We start from the raw sequence: 17244 nt of genomic DNA on the forward strand, positions 1-17244 counted from the left end.
CGCTATATAGAAGCCGGGTGGCCGAGGACACGCCCCGGAACGGCGCGCCGTCTGCGGGGAGGGGGGCGGGGGCGGGCCGGCGCGGACCCGGCTCCCCGGGCCCGCGCCTCGCCCTGTGCGGCCTGGCCGAGTGCGGGGGCGCGTAGCGCGCGGCCGCCCGCGCACCTGCTTCGCTCGCTCATGCCCGGCGCCCCCCCCACACCCCCCCAACCCCTCGGTCCCCGGGAACTCGGCAGCACCACCACCCCGCCGTCCCAGGTGCCTCCGGCCACCCAGGCGCCTCGGCCACCCCGGCATCTCCGGCGCCCCAGGCCACCCCAGCGCCCCCGACCTTGGCCACCCGGTTGCAGCCGCCCTTCTCCCTCTGCGCCCCAGGTTGAGGTCGATCCGTGGCGAGATGGTGTCAGGGAAACTGGTGAGCGCAGCTCTTTACCGTGTGTACTTGGCAAAGCTTTGCAAAATTTAATTCCTTGGGTCGGGGGATGAATTTCTGAATGAGGATACCCTATTCGCATCGGGGTCTCGGGGAGCCGAGGACTCGGGGTTTTATCATTAGCACCTACCTTCCCCCCACAAATGCGCATCTGCAGGTGCGCACGTGGTTTTCGTCCTTTCCACGTAACTTCTCAAAGCGGTGAGGGCTCACACTTGCCGTCTGTACGCAAGTACCTGGTTAGCAAAGTGGGCCGGCGGCGAGTGGGTCCTTAGCAGGGCTTGTCAGAGATTTGACATCACGCCTGTTCTTGTTTTAGGCATTGTTTTCAAATAGAGCTTACATTCACCACAAAAGAATATAAAAAACAATAAAGCCAGCACTGCTGAAGCGTGATTAATAACCTAAGTCCTTAAAATTGGTGACTTTCACTATTGTCACTTTGTATTCCTGTACTAAGTTTCCTGCGGTGCGTTGAAGTGGAGACTTTGGGATTCTCGCTCATCTGTGAAATGTAAACACTTTGCACTAGTGGGGGGGGGGGGGAAGTCCTTAAAATTGGTGATTTTCACTATCATTTTTTCAGGTCACTTTGTATTCCTGTACCAAGTTTCCTGCGGTGCGTTGAAGTGAAGACTTTGGGATTCTCGCTCATCTGTGAAATGTAAACACTTTGCACTAGTGGGGGGAAGTCCGAGAGCACAATTGCGCCGGGAGGTCTCGGTGAATCTGGTGGGCCGACTCCGTGCGGGTCTTTTCAACTGTGTATGCGCGCCCCTTCCCTAGGTGACCAACAGAGGACGCCAGTGGTCCAGGATTGAATTTGGAATTACACTTTCAAGGCTCTTAAAAAGAGCGTGTGGATCAGCGGTGGGAAGCGGCGAGACCACGTAGAAAACGGGTACTTGCCCCAGGAGGAGGATAGGTGTCTAGGAGGAGCCTTTTGCAGTTTGCAGTAGACACAGCAAATCAGGACCTCCTTGCATTCCCTCCTCCACCCCGGGCAGAGCTCTGCGCAGCCGTGGGTGAAGTTAACGTGGTCTCTATTCTGTGTGTGTCCGTGTATATATGTATCTATATACATCACCATACATCGCCTCCTTTTAGTAAATTGGGAAGGCCAATTTACTCCTAGCAAATAAACAAATAAATAATAAAATAATAGTAATAATTGAGGCTTTACAAAGGAGAGCAGATGAAAGGCAAACAGAGAGGGTCTTGTCTCCCCCGGCCCGCAAAGGCACAGCCCCTCATGTCCCTGTCGCGCCCCACCTCCTTCCCCAGCACTCAGGCTAGATTGCCCTGTTTACTGTGAACTGTGCCATAACCATCGCTGTCTATTCCCTTTCTCCTGTACCACTCCTTGTACCTGTATGTTATCTGCTTTGACAGCCAAGAACAGGGTCTCCAATTTCATTGGAAAATTGAAACAAAACATGTGTTCCTTAATAGCTAACCATGGGGAACTTGACTCTGATATTCCGGTCGGTTTCTATATCAGAAGATTCTTGGGGTGGCAGGTCCGCCTCTGTTTAGCACAGTGTTATACCCGGGGCTGAGCTGGTCTTTGGTCAGTGTGACACTTTTTATCAGCATTATCTATTTTATTTTATTTTTGGCTGCCTTGGGTCTTTGTTGCTGCACACGGGCTTTTCTCTGGTTGCGGCGAGTAGCGGGGGCTACTCTTCGTTGCGGTGAACAGGCTTCTCATTGCAGTGGCTTCTCTTTTTGGGAGCACGGGCTCTAGGTGGGCGGGCTTCAGTAGTTGTGGCACACGGACTCAGCAGTTGTGGCTCGCGGGCTCTAGAGCGCAGGCTCAGTAGCTGTGGCGCACGGGCTTAGTTGCTCCGCGGCATGTGGGATCTTCCCGGACCAGGGCTCGAACCCGTGTCTCCTCCATTGGCAGGCGGAGATTCTTAACCACTGCACCACCGGGGGGGAAGCCCCTACCACCATCATCATCTAAGTAGCGGACAAGGGAAGCCCAGGGAGAATGTCTAAAGTCACAGACCTCGCCGTGCAGTTGGAGAAAAGGTGAGTGTTCTGCGCGGAGTCCCTAGGGGGCGCCTAAGCGTCAGGATGTCTCTGAACAAGCCAGAGACCAAGAAAACTAAAGGTTACACTGTAACTTGTAATAACATTCCACAACAGCGTTTTATAGACTCTCATGACCTTTCTCGTGAAATCTTGCAAAGTAAATCTGGGGCAGTGATGTGGGGAGAGTTGTGTTTCAATTTTTAGTCATTTTTATTTCACAAAACTGCAGGGAACCACAATCCCCTCCTCCCCCCACCATGGAATATAGTTGTTGCAGGGAAGACTTGGGGACTTGGATGGGCTAAAACTTAATTTTGTGGCATTCTAGTTAATTTTGTCAAACTACCAATTTATCTGGCGTTTGTGGTTATTAACATAAAGTGGTCGGTAGGCAAGATGGCTTTTCCCCTGGTGAAGGTACTTGGCATAAATTGCTGAATAATTGTAAAGTAGCAGACAACCATTGGCATAACAGACAGGCGACAGGATGGGATGTATCCCTTTTCACTAACAAAATTCAGTTGGCCTGATGATGAGGGGTGACTGCTGGGGTCAGCCTGGTTATTTTCACCTCATGACAGAAGCCACTCATTTCTTGGAGCAGCTCACAGGCACCTTGTCTCCATATGACGTCCACTTCCCTTGCTTCTCTTCTGCCCTAGCTGGACACACCACCCTATGGTCTCTCTCCCTGCCCCTAGCAGTAAGCCCTCTCTTCTACGTCCCAGAGGTCTGGCTGTCAGGTTTACCTACCCCAGTAGACTCTGAACAGAAATGTCCTAATTCCTAGAGGGGAGTGATGTTATGGACCTAGTTTCAGGGATCGGTGCCACTCTGCCTAAAGCTTTGCCATTTCCCGCTAGAGGAGGTGTGGGTGGGGAAAGGGAACCTAATTTCCCCTCCATCAGATGGCCTGCTAGGTAAGTCTCCTGAGTTTGGGGATGCATGAGGACATTACTGCTGAGAAGAACACTAGAAATGACCCTAACCTACAAATGACACCATTAAGAGTTTATCTGTCCACAAACTGAGCACTTCCGTGTGCTGGCCACAGGGTCTCACAGGCTGTCTGGAGAGACTGATGGGGATCAGGCAGTGGTGTGCAGTGTGACCATGAGAAACACAGAAGGGTTGACCAAGTGTGTCTGTGACCCAGGGGAGGGGGCACAGACTCTCCTATGTGGTCGAAAGGAGCTTCAGAGAGGTGAGTTGAGTCTTAAGGAGGAGTATGAGAGCATGCAAGGACCGCAGCTCTGTGTGCCTGGAGGGATGAGGGAGGCCTTGGAATGGACAGCATGAGTGTTGGCATGTGTCTTTCAGAGGAGGTGGAATTCTGAGAGGGACGCTTGATAAAGTGGATTGGGAAAGTGGCACCCGTGGCATTAGAGCCGGGGATTTCAGAGTTAGTGCCATCCTGCTTGGTCTGACAATTTGGAGATGGATGAAGGGCTTCCAGAGAAAGGGCTTGGGCACGTTGTAAGCAGAAGACAAGCCTTCTGGGATCCCACCCGGTGGAAGGCAGGTTTCTGTTCAGCACAATGATTCCCTGTCCGCAGCCTTTTCTCTCACAATAGCATTGCTGTTCCCATGGGCACTGGCACCCATGCCCGTGTAGTCATTTACAGGGCAAGGGCTGTTTCTCTGTTCTGGTCATTCACAGGGGGCCAATTCCTGAGTCTGTCTCAGATCCAGCTTTTGTTCAAGGCTGGAACTTAGGGAACTAAGAGGGAGATTGGGACCTTGATCACAGGAGACCTGAGTGTTTGCCCACCTGCTGGCTCACTCCTCCCCTTGCTAGCTTCTGACCCGGAGCAGGTTCTGAACCTTGATTCCAAGACCAGGAAAGATCACTGCTGTGTATCTCATGGCATCCATGGAAGGATTAGCTCTTGGACACAGTAATGCCACGTGGGAAGTCAAATTTTATTCCTGTATTCACAGAGCCACCTGAACAAACCTTAAATTAGAGGATTTATTCTCAAATGGATTCCAAACCAGAGCCCCACCCCGCTCCAGATTCCTGACTCGTTAGTTCAAATGTTAACATGTTTCCAGTTGCTGCTCTCTTTGGGGATGGTATGCAGCGGTCAAACTGGCCATGGGCATAATAGGGTCTTTCCCTGGCCAATAGGGAGCAAGGAAGATTTGGGGGGCATTTTCCGTTCAGCTGGTTTGCCTCTGGCGCTGACACCAATCCTGTCACCTCCCAACCAGTGATCTCCTTTCTGTTACTCTAGTTTGCATTTTCTAGAATTTTATATGAATGGAATCATACAGTATGGACTCTTTTTCGTCTGGCTTCTGTTACTCAGCATAATTATTTTGAGATTTATCCCTGTTGAGGCAGGGAAGAATAAATAGTTCACTTCTTTTGTTGTTGAGTTGAATCCCATTGTATACATACAACCCTGGTTTTTTAAATCTATTAACTCGTTGATGTATATTTGAGTTGTTTTCATTTTTTGGCTATTAAACATAAAACTTCTGTGAACATTCATGTACAGATATTTGTATGGATGCAAGTTTTCAGTTCTCCTGGATAAATACTAGTAGTGGAATATCTGGATTATATGATATATAATCATATATATATGATATATATAAAATATCATATATGCCCAGACATTTATATATATTCATATATAGAATATGTATACACATATGTGTGTGTGTATATATATATATATATATATACTTGATGTTTTATGAAATTGACAAATTGTCAAACTGTTTTCCAGAACGTTTGTATCATTTTACATTCCCACCAGCAGTATATGAGAGTTACAGTTGCCAACACTTGGGATGGGCAGTCTTTTTAATTTTAGCCATTCTATTAGTTAAGTAGTGGTATCTCATTTTGGTTTTAATTTGCATTGCCTTAATGACTACAGAAGTTGAGCATTTGTCTTGTGCTAATCTGTCATCTGTGTATCTTCTCTCTTCTGAAGTGTCTGTTCAAAGTTTTGCCCATATAAAAAATTGGGCTGTTTGTTTTCTTACTGAGTTTTGAGATTTCTTTATACATTTTGGATACAAGTCCTTCTTTACTGGATATATTATATGCTGGATATATTATCTCCCAATCTATGGCTGGTCATTTAAATTTTTAACAAGATATTATGAAGAGTGAAAATTTAAATTTTGATGAAGTGCAGTTTATCCTTTTTTCTTTTATAAATTATGCTTTTAGTGCTATGTTTAAGAAATCTTTGCCCAACCCAAGGTCACACACCAAGGGTTTATCTTGTTTTCTTTTAAAAGTTTTATAATTTTACCTCTTACATTTAGGCCTATGGTCCATCTTGAGTTAATTTTCAGATTTGGTGTGAGGTATGGATTGAAGTTATATGGATATCCTATTTCCAGCATCATTTTCTGAAGACTGTCCTCCACCGAACTGCTTTTATGCCTTTGTTGAAAATCAGTTGTCTATATATGTGTGGGTATATTTTTTGGTTCTCTATTCTCTTCCATTGATCAATTTATTATGCCATCTCTATTTATTTATCTTTATGCCAGTATCACACTGTTTTCGTTACTGTAGTTCTATAATAATCTTAAAATCAGAGAGTGCTAGTCCTCCAAATTTATTCTTTTTTTAAAAAAAAATTGTTTTGACTCTTTTAAGTCTTAGAATTTTCACATGAATTTTAGAACCAAATTTTCAATATAGATAGATCTATCTATATATATCTAGATATCTATATCTATATCTGTATATATCTACCAGCATTTTGGCTAGGATTTCTCTGATTCTAGAGATCAATTTGGGAAGAATTGACCTCAATAATACTGGGTCTTCAGACTCATGAACACAGTGTATATGTCCATTTATTTTTCAGCATATAAGTCTTGCATGTGTTTTGTCATATGTATTTCTAAGTATTTCATATTTTTGGATGCAATTGTAAATGGTATATTTTTAAGATTTAAGTTTCTAAGTTTTTATCGCTAGTATACAATTGATTTTGGTATATTGATTTTTGTATCCTGAAAATGTGCAAAACTCATTTATTAGTTCTAGTGGTTCTTTTTTTTTTTTTAGTTCTAGTAGTCCTATTATGTATTATGTCATCTGTGAATAAAGAAGTTTTACTTTTTTTTCCAATCTGGATGCCTTTTATTTCTTTCTCTTGCCTTGTAACACTGGCTGGAACTTCTAGTATGATGCTTGATTGGAATGGTAAAAGAGGACATCCTGTTGTGTTTCTGATCTTGGGGGAAAAGCGTTCAGACTTTTATAATCAAGTATGATATAAGCTGTCGGTTTTGCACGGATGCCAATTATCAGGATGACAAAGTTCCTCTCTTTTCCTATTTTGCATAGAGAGCATTTTATTAGGAATGGATGTTGACTTTTGTTCAATGCCTTTACTGCATCTATGGAAATGATCATATAGCTTTTCTTTCTTAGGTTATTAATGTGGTGAATTACATAGAATTATTTTCAACTGTTAAACCAGCCTTGCATTCTTGGGATAGCACACACCACCCCAATCTCTTCCCTTAGCCCCTTGGTCTTATTCTTTTATATATTGCTGAATTTGGTTTGCTAAAATCTTTTTTCAGAATTTTTGCATCTGTGTTCATGAGAGATATTAATCTGTAGTTCTTTTTCCTTGTAATATCTTATTTCTGGGGGAGTTTGTATAGAGTCTTTGATATTACTTCTTCTTTATATATTTGGTAGAATTTATCAGTGAAACCATCTGGTCCTGAAGTTCTCTTTATAGGAAGTTTTTGATTTGTTTTATTTTGATTTTCTCTCTGCAGGCCCCGAGGGTGGAGCATCAAACAACAGAGGATTATTCTCAGGTCCTGAAACCTAGTGGATTTTGCCCTGCTGGGTTTTGGACTTGGGACCCATGACCCTTTTATTCCTTCCAATTTCTCCCTTTTGAAATGGGAATGCCTATCCTATGCCTGCCCCACCATTGCATTTTGGAAGCAGATAACATGTTTTCTAGTTTAAAAGGTCTACACATGGAGAGGAATTTTGCCCCTGGATGGGTCATACCCTCAGTATCACCCATCTGGGCCATTTAGGCAAGTAGATTATGGGATTTGGAACTTTCTGAGTTGATCATATTTAGATGAGATTTTGGGATAATTCTGGAATGGAAGATTTTAAGATGAGGTGAATGTATTTTGTATGCAGATGTCAATTTTTGGAGGGCAGAGGGCAAAATATACTGAATTAAATAGTGTTACCTTGAAATTCATGTGCACATGGAATGTGAACGTATTTTTAAATGTCTTTGCAGATGTAATTAGTTAAGATGAGCTCGTACAGGATGAGAGTAGGTCCTAAATCCAGTGTTAGGTGTCCATGTAAGAGGAGAGACACAGACACAGACAGAGGGGAGAATGCCTTGTGAAGAGAGGCAGAAATTGGGATGATCTAGCTATAAGCCAAGGAACGCCAAAGATTGCCTGCACCACCATACGCCAGGGGAGGTGAGGAATGATTCTACCTAATGTCTTAGAGGAAGCCTGGCCCTGCTGGCACCTTCCTTTCAGACTTCTGGCCTCCAGAACACGGAGGTAATAAATTTCTGTCATTTTAAGCCACCCCATTTGTGGTAATTTGTTAGGCAGCCTAAAGAAAGGAATATATTTTGTACTTGAAACAATGAGATTGGATGAAATTACCAAAGCAGTGAGTGAGGTCATGAGAAACTAAAAAGGAAAAAAAAAGCCTGAGTTATCAGCGAGGAAAGGAGAAAAACCAACACAGGTGGGAGGAGAAAGGGGGAAATAGAGATCACAAGCATGGGAAGGGGAATGGCTTGGGAAAATGGTAGCATTAAGGACCCACTGGAATGTCATGAATTTAAAATAAGACTAATTAGCATGACCGTGTCCTGTTCTCCAGCTCTATTCAGTAACAGGTGCAAAGAGCTGTCAGACAGTTGGACTTAACAGGGAGTGGTTTCCCCAAGAGGGTGAGCTGAGGGGAGACGGACCAGGAATTGAGACAGGCGGGCTATGAGTGGCCACAGACTTTAAGTACAAAAATCAGTTTTCCTTTCAGTTTGATCAGCTTTTGCTTCGTGTATTTTGAGGCTCTGAGTTCGGCACATATATTTCGAAATTCTGTGAATTGATGCTTTATCATCACGCACGCAATGTTCCTCCTTATCTTGTTAACATTCTTTCCTCTGAAGTCTGCTTATTTGATGCTAATCTAAACACTCCAGTTCTTCTGATTATTGTCTGCATGCTATACCTTTTCCTATTCTTTTATTTTTTTAATTGGCCCACTTAAGGATTAGACAGTTCTTTTAGAAGAAGTTGAGAATTAGACAATGAAGTCGTTCTTTTTTTAAAAGTGTGGGCACATCTGTTTTTTAAGGACTGATCCCAGATACTTAATTCATTCAAGCAGTTTTCTATCATCAGCAATCAAACTTTTAAAATAATTACAAAGTGTTCCCCAGAAGAGTTGTCAGTGCTGTATGAAGGGTAAACTGTCACTAGTATTTGTGTCCATTTTATAAGATGCAATTTGTGAAGAGTTTTTATATAAGTTAACCTATGTGCATACAGGTAATATGCCTCAAAGAATGTCTTAGAAACACAGTATAAACATTTATACTATAGACAGAGTTCACTGTCTCCACTGGGGCTGTCCAGAGAATCAACAGGTTTTCTTGAAAGCGGGTTCCAAGTGACATCAGCACAAGCTCTGCTGGGATGACTGCCCCATAAAAAAGAACAGGCGTGGTTATCTATGGCTTTTAACCTTGAGCTGCAGTTAGGCTGCGGTTCCCCACCCTGGCAATCTAGTCAGCAGGTGGAGATGGCAACTTCTCCAAACATTGTATAGACACTGGTTTCCTGGCTCTGATGGAGACTTCGGAGGCCATCAGAAGTCCGTGGGCTCAGATCCAGGGCAGGATGAACCTTGACGTTCCACTTTCCCCCATTAGTGACCGGCCACAGGTCTCAAAGTCTGCATGCAAACATCTGGACGACCACCTGGCTACTTGACAAACCTCCCGTGGTTGTCTTCCTAAGCTGTTTATGGCTTCCTACTTCTGAAGGAAAATCCTTAGAGAACATTTCTGTTCTCTTTTATGCAATGTGTTATATTCTCTGGCTTTTAAATTTTTTTCTTTATCTTTTGTTTTCCACAGTTTGATTATGAAGTGTTTGGGTATGATTTCACTGGAGTTTATCCTCTTTAAGTTTTCTCACTTCTTGAATCTGTAAATTTGCATTATTCATCAATTTGGGGAAGTTTTCAGCTATTATTTTTCAAATTCTGTTTTCTGTGCCAATCTTTTCTTATCGTCTTCCATGTTACATTGAGATTGTTGTGTACATCTCTGGTGCTCTGGTCATAGCACATTTGTTTTGGATCTTTTTTTCTCTCTGTTGTTTAGATTGGATAATTTCTATTAATCTATTTTCAAGTTCATTAACTCTTTTCTTCATGATCTCCATTTTGTTATTGAGCTGAACCAGTGAATTTTTATTTCACATATTACATTTTTCTCTTCTAAAATTTTCATTGGGTTATTTTTTACATTTCGTTTTTCTGTTGAGCACTCTTCTTTCACTTGGAGGTTGTTTTCTTTGGCCTCATGGAGCATGGTTCTAGTAGCTACTTTACGTTTTTGATCATTTCTACGTCTGGGTTGTCCGGAGGTTGGCCTTTGTCGACTGTCTTTTCTCTGGAGAATTATTCATACTCTCCCAGCTTTTCTGCTGTGTCTTCCATACAAGGAATGTATGTTCTTTAGACTCTAGGTGCAGGGTCCTCTTCTAATCTTACGGGGAATGTTGATGCTGTTGTTTGTTTGTTTATTTATTTTTTAGCGGGATATCACCTTGGTTAGGTCCAACCACAAGTTCTGTTTCACTGTCTGTGGCCAGTGGTTCTAATCTCAGTTCTGCTTTAAAGATCTGTGATGCTGCTTTGGGTCTGCCTCAGGCCTGAATAATACAGGGGTTATTCTGTGATGTGGGCTCTGGTCTAAATCTCAGTTCAGTTCTCAGAGCATTTGGGATGCTGCTTTGGGTCCTTCCCACTCACGTGCCACTTGGGGATGGAGGACCCACTTCCAGGGTGGCTTAGTGACATGGCTGTTGGCAAGAGGGTTCAGTTCCTCGCCACGTGGGTCATCAAGCTGCTCGTGCATGACATGCAGTTGGCTTTCCCAGAACATATCATCTGAGACAGAAAGCAACCGGGACAGGAGCCACAATCCCTTTTAATGACCTACTCCTCAAGTCACAAACTGTCACTTCTTTATTCATTAGAAGCAAGTCACCAAGACCAGCCCATACTCAGGGGAGGGGAATCAGGCTCCGTCTCCTAAAGAAGGAATACCAATCAATTAATTATTGAGGGAAGAATATAAACTTTCCAATTACATCTGTGGATTTATCTGTTTCATCTTTTAATTCTGTAAGTTTTTGCATCATGTATTTTCAAGCTTTGTTACTAAGTGACTATGCATTTAACATTGTTTGTCTTCTTGATGAATTGATTCTTCTTTAAAAAATGAGTTCTTTCTTTATCTTTGAAGGTACTGTTTTTCTTGAAGTCTGCTTTATCTGATATTGATTTAGCCACTGCAACTTTCTTATAATTAGTGTCTGCTTGGTATATATATTCCATTCTTCTACTCTAAACCTAATGGTTTGTTTATATTTAAAGTGCATCATTTATAAATAGCCAGTAGTTGGGTCTTTCTTTGATTTTTAAATGTAGTCTGATCATCTTTGTCTTTTAATTGGAGTGTTTTTGTTAATTAATGTTTAATCTAATTATTCCTTTGATTGGGTTGGGTTCACCATTTTCCTATTTACTTTATTTGTAAATGGTACTGATTTTCCTCTTTTCTTTTTGCTTATTTGTTCCATTGAATCTTTGTCCCACTTGTCTTTTTCTGCCTTCCTTTGGATTCATTAAATATGTTTTGGTATTCCACTTTGTTTCCTCTGTTGGCTTTTTGTATTGTTTTCATTGTTAACTTTAAGATTTTTCGGTGTGTGTGTGTTGTTTTATCCTTAACTTTAAGATTACAGTGACCCCAGTAACCTTTTCTCAGGAAACCAGGAGTTCCTATCAGACCACTTCTCAATGTGAGAACTTCAGAACAATGTAATTCTGTTACCAGGATCTGCACTGTTGTGCTATTGTGGTATGTGTTTTACTTACACACATGCTATGAAACACACAACACATGCTATTATTTTTGCTTTAAAGAAGAGTCTTAAATATATTAAAAATCTTTTTGTCTTTGGCCATGTGTCGACTCACGTGGGTGACTCCATCTCTCTCTGCAGACGCGTGTTTCATCTCAGATCATCCCCTTCGGCCTGAAGATCTTCCTTTAGTATTTCTTTCAGTGTTGACAGGGTGCTGATGCCTTCTCTCAGCTTTCTTTTTTTTCTGGGAATGATTTATTTCATCTTCATTTTTAATGTCTATATTTGCTAACTCTAGAATTTAGGGTTGGAAATCTTTTTCTTTCAGCATTAAAAAAAAATTAATTAATTAATTATTTTTTGGCTGAGTTGGGTCCTTGTTGCTGAGTGCAGTTTTTCTCTAGTTGCGGCGAGCAGGGGCTACTCTTCGTTGCAGTGCATGGGCTTCTCATTGCGGTGGCTTCTCTTATTGTGGAGCACGGGCTCTAGGCGTGTGGGCTTCAGTAGTTGTGGCTTGAGGGCTCTAGAGCGCAGGCTCAGTAGTTGTGGCGCACGGGCTTAGCTGCTCCATGGCATGTGGGATCTTCCCGGACCAGGGCTCAAACCCATGTCCCCTGCATTGGCAGGTGGATTCTTAAGCACTGCGCCACCAGGGAAGCCCTCTTTCAGCATTTAAACAGATGATTTCATTTTCATCACTCTGGCTTCCTTTGTGCTTTAGGAAAAGTCACCTGCCTTTCTTTTTGTTGTTACCCTGAACATAAGTTGTTTCTTTTCTCTGCATGCTTTTACCCAGCTTCTCTTTTTCTTTGGTTTTCAGAAGTTTGACTAGGGCATGCCCTGGTATAGATGTTTGTGTTTATCCTTCGTTGGATTTGTTGAGCGTTTGAATTGTTGGACTGATGACTCTGACAAGGTTGGGACATTCTCACTTATCATCTGTTCAAATGTTTCTTTTGCTCCTTTATCTCCCTCCTATGAACTCAGTTACATCCTTATTAGACTGTTTGATATTGTCTTCATATCTATGATGTGATGCAGTATCTATTTTATTTCTTTCTATGCTTCAATGTGAATCCTTTCTATTAACTTATCTTGAGTTCACTGATTCTTTTTGTTTTGTTCAGCCCTGTTAAACCAACTGAATATGTTCTTAATTTCAGTTATAAGGTTTTTTAATTCTAGCATTTCCATTTGGATCTTTTGCATAGTTTTTCATTTCTTTGCTGAAATTATCCATCTTTTAATTCATTTTCATATTCTTCTTTGATTACTTTAGTATACTTATAAGTTATTTTAAATCCTTTTCTGCTAATTCCAAAATCCATGTCATCTCTCAGTGTGCCTCTATTACCTGTTATTCCCTTTATTGTGGCTTTCATTTCCTTGTTTCTATGAACATCTGATAATTTTGGTTTTATACTTGACTTTGACTATAAAGAACAGGGGAGAGGGTGGCCAGAGTCAGGAGCTCATCACTTTGATCCAGTCAGGAGTTAAGCTGGGCCATGGTTGGTTTGTGCTGTTAGTAGTTGCAATTCATTTCTATTTTCAAACATCTTGAGGGTGACACCAAATGCCTCATTGGAGTAAAAGCTTTGGATCTAAATACCTCAAAACTATGGAGATATCCCTTTCTCTCTTGGTAGACTAACCTCCATCTTCTCAAGTGGGAGAATTGGCACATGTGTGAGCTAGCTCGTTTTTTGGGGATCCTCCAGATTCCAACCCATTAAATCTATTCATCTTGGCCAAGTTGTTCATCTGCTGTTCTGCAGTGATCTCAAGGAGGAAAGTGGCCATTGGTCTTTTCTTACCTGGGGAGGGATTAGAACTCTTCTGGAATTCAGTAAATTTGGACTTCTTTACATCTGCATATTTCTGATAGGTTTAAGTAACATTTTATTTTGTTTTAAGTTTATCTTCTTTTCTCATTGTTTTGGTGGGAGGGATGGTCTTTTTACCATTTTCTATATTCTGCCTTGAAGCAGACATCTCAGTCATCTTTACAGATGCGTGGCATTTCATCAGGTGATGTGTGATCACTTGCCCAACTAAATCCTATTGATTTGCATTGTTTCCAGCTTTCTCTTTTCTGTTTCTTTTTCTTTTCTTTTTATCTTTTTGTATTTTTGTAAAATACTGCTGCAATGAGTAACCCTGTGCATATATCTTTTTAAAATTCTTGCCAGTAAATTCCTAGAAGTGACATTGCTGGGTTGAAGGGTAAATGCCTGCATGATTTAGCTAAATTGCCCTCCACAGGGACTGTGACATTTTGCATTCCCCCTGGGTTTATGGGAGACAGTGTTTTCTTTAGTCTTGCCTCATTATATGTGGTCAACCTTTTGAATTTTTGCCCATCTGATAGGTGAGAAATGGTAACTCAGTAGACTTGGAATTTGCTTTCCTCTTGTTCTGAGTGAATCTAGCATCTTTTCATATGTTTAAAGGTCATTTTCAATTCTTTTTTTTTTTTTGTGAACTGCTCTGTAAATTTCTTGTTCTTTTTCTTCTCTCTTCTCTATAGTAAGAAACTTAGTATTTTAAGGTTATTAATCATTTGTGATGTAGGTTGCAAATATTTTACATTTTAATTTTTTTCTGTCCTTTTAATGTTTTGCATAGACTTTTGAAGATCCATCTAGAAGTCTAATTCTTGAAGGCCTTAGTAGTCACTTCAGACACAATTGTACTCATCAGATATTTTTCACTTATAACATAGATTTGCTGCAGGATCCCAGAAAGTTTTCTTTGACACATCTCAGTTTTCTAATAATCGCCTTTAGTGGTTTGGCCACACTGAGTTATGTCTTAAAGACACCATACTATTTCATGCCTTTTGTTTAGACGCTCAGTGCCTTTCCCTTCTGGCAACTTCAAAACAAGGCTGAGTGGTTACCACCTGTGCCAGGCCTTCCCTGATACCTCCAGATTTTTTACTGCTGTCCTCTGTGATTTTCCCGTGCTCCCATCAGAGAGCTTATTCTGCTTTTAAGAAAATTGATTACATGCCTGTTTCTCCTCTTCAGGGCAGGGACCAGATCTTACTCAAATCCCGAATCAAATCCCAGGTCCTGAACCCAGGTACTCAATGAATATTTTAAAGATGGAGAAAGACTTAGGATTTGGCTGCATCTCCTGGGCAATCAGGATGTCAGGGGTTTTAACCCATGATGGTGGGCCCAGGTATCTCAGTGACCAGAAGCAGGGGTAGAGGTACTTAAAAGTCAGAGGTAACTACAGGAAAGGCAGGGGCCTTGATTTGGGGTCAGGATCAGGATGGACTGCTGCTGTGGTCATCTAGCAGCTGAATCGCAGGGGGAGGGGGCAGATGTGGGAAGTAAAAGCACTATCAGTCATTCCTCGGACACTGATTCTGTGGCATTCTCTGTGCTAGGCACCTCAGCTTATAACATTCAGTCCCTGCAGCAATTATTTGGTAAGACTTCTTCAGACCAGGAATCAGACTCAGGGAGCCCCTCTGAAAAGGCCATCAAAGTGGGTGGTGGTGACCCTAAGGGTGCATTCTCTGTTTTCCTAGCTTGAAGTGAGTGCCATTCTCAACCATACGATCGTGCCTTCATTTAAGATTGTCTTCCAATGCAATTTCTAGTAAGACTTCTCAACGCAGAGGCCATTGCTATTCACCAAATAGATGAACCGTGCTCTTACTTTTTGAGTCTGCGGACATAGGATAAAAGAATCCAGCTATTTACAGGGTGAAACCTGGCAATGTGTTGGGAGGCAAGTGATCAAGGCAGTGGGATGCCGCCAGTACAGCTGCACGGTGGGATCTTACCCACTGTGGGTTATTTAGGAAGACACATGTTCTGCTTTTTGCACCTTCTTGTAAAAAAGTGATGTATTTCTTAATTGCACAGCCTGTCCCTGACAGGGCAGACAGAGGAGCTCCTGTGCGGCCAGACTGACACAGAGTGGGAGATGGAGTTCTGCCCTGAGTCCACGGTGTGCCACCCTGCACGGCCTCTCCCTGCCTGCGCTTCCTGTGTGGGAATTGCCTGCGGTCCCTGCTTGCGGCCTGGGCATGGGGGGAGCTGAGATGCAGCAGTTCCAGACCGTGTAGCCACCGGCCTAGACTCCGTGGGTACCCGGAGCCAGCAGTACCATGAGAACAAAAGTACAGGTACCCGACAAGGTGGCAAGTCATCCATTTGTTTAACTTTGAATATTATTTCAATAATTTGTATTAATCTGGAACGTCTTTTAGCTAAGCACACATGCAGAACCATGAGAGGGGTTCTCCAGAGCAGCACACGCCCCATGGCAAATGCATTGGGGGTTGCAGCCATGTGTGTTTGGGAGAGTCTAGTCATCCTGGGTTCTGGGGAGAGCATCTCCTGCGTGTGAAGTCTGGGCTGAACCCAGAACCTGGAGTTTAGAGAAAACCTGGGAGAATAGAAGGAGGCTGTCCTGGTCAAATATTCCAGAGACTTAAAAAAAAAAAAAAAAAGTCCTCTGTTGCGTGGGCACATCAGCTGCTTTTAAAGAGTTGGTGGAATATTTATCGTTGGACAAGATTCCATTTCTCAGTGAGGCAATGGGAAAGATTTCTGACCTCCGATACTTTCCTCATTCCATGTAAAACAGCCTTCCCCAGCACTGTATATGTGTGTGTGAGCTTGTGCGTATGTATGTGCGTACACACGTGTGAGTGTGCAAGTGTATGTGATCGGGAGTTTGCATGTGTGTTTTTGTGTGTGTATGTGCCTGTGTGATGGGGACACAAATCCCCATTTGCCGATTTTATCACTTGTTTTTAGTTTAACGAAGTATTAGCTGAAGCCATAATGAAGCAATAATTATCAAGATTGGCAAAAGTGCAAGCATCAAGTTAAAAACAATTTTAATGGCCAAAATAGGTTGTATTTTGTTGAAATGCAGTAAATAATTTTCATTAATTTTAGGTTGAGGGAGTTAAAAAAAATAAAACCTGTGTAAAGACTTCTGATTAGCCCCACCCCCTGCCCCAAACTTTTGCTAAAGTCCTGGCATAATATGAAATTTATTTAAAACATGGTCATTGTAAGCTTCACAAATTCATCAGCTTCTAAGCACTCAAAGAAACGCATTGAAATATATAAAGTAAATTAAGAATGAGAGTGAGTAACTTCTCTAAAAAACTGCAAACAAATAAGCAAATTCCCAGCCCCACAGAGGCAGGCCATATAAAAGTAAACCCCAAATAGTGCAGCCTATTTCCTGTGTGAAATTTACAGCATGTTGCTTGACCTGAGTAAAGTGACAAGGCTTTGGAGAAGCCTCCAAACCTTGCCTAAATCCCAAACTTGAGAGCCTTTTGGATTCTACTTTGTGTGACCAGGGCAAGGTAGTCAGGTGAATCTAAATCCCCACTGCTCTGAAGACCAAAGTTGTACTTTAAAACAAATGGCTGGGGCTTCCCTGGTAGCGCAGTGGTTAAGCATCTGCCTGCCAATGCAGGGGACACAGGTTCAAGCCCTGGCCCGGGAAGATCCCACATGCCGCAGAGCAGCTAAGCCCGTGCGCCACAACTACTGAGCCTGCGCTCTAGAGCTCGTGTGCTACAACTACTGAGCCCACGTGCTGCAACTACTGAAGCCTGTGCACCT

General features: G+C 42.4%; 1 long non-coding RNA gene across 1 annotated transcript; it reads left to right on the plus strand.

The window, feature by feature from the left end:
• Window positions 1-268: 268 nt before the first annotated feature.
• Window positions 269-3669, plus strand: LOC118901289. Its single transcript, XR_005021323.1, has 5 exons — window positions 269-415; window positions 1020-1097; window positions 1220-1334; window positions 2340-2467; window positions 3525-3669. It is a non-coding gene; the product is annotated as an uncharacterized LOC118901289 (long non-coding RNA).
• Window positions 3670-17244: the final 13575 nt, after the last annotated feature.

Source organism: Balaenoptera musculus, chromosome 9 (assembly GCF_009873245.2).
Source record: "Balaenoptera musculus isolate JJ_BM4_2016_0621 chromosome 9, mBalMus1.pri.v3, whole genome shotgun sequence".
Taxonomy (NCBI): domain Eukaryota; kingdom Metazoa; phylum Chordata; class Mammalia; order Artiodactyla; family Balaenopteridae; genus Balaenoptera; species Balaenoptera musculus.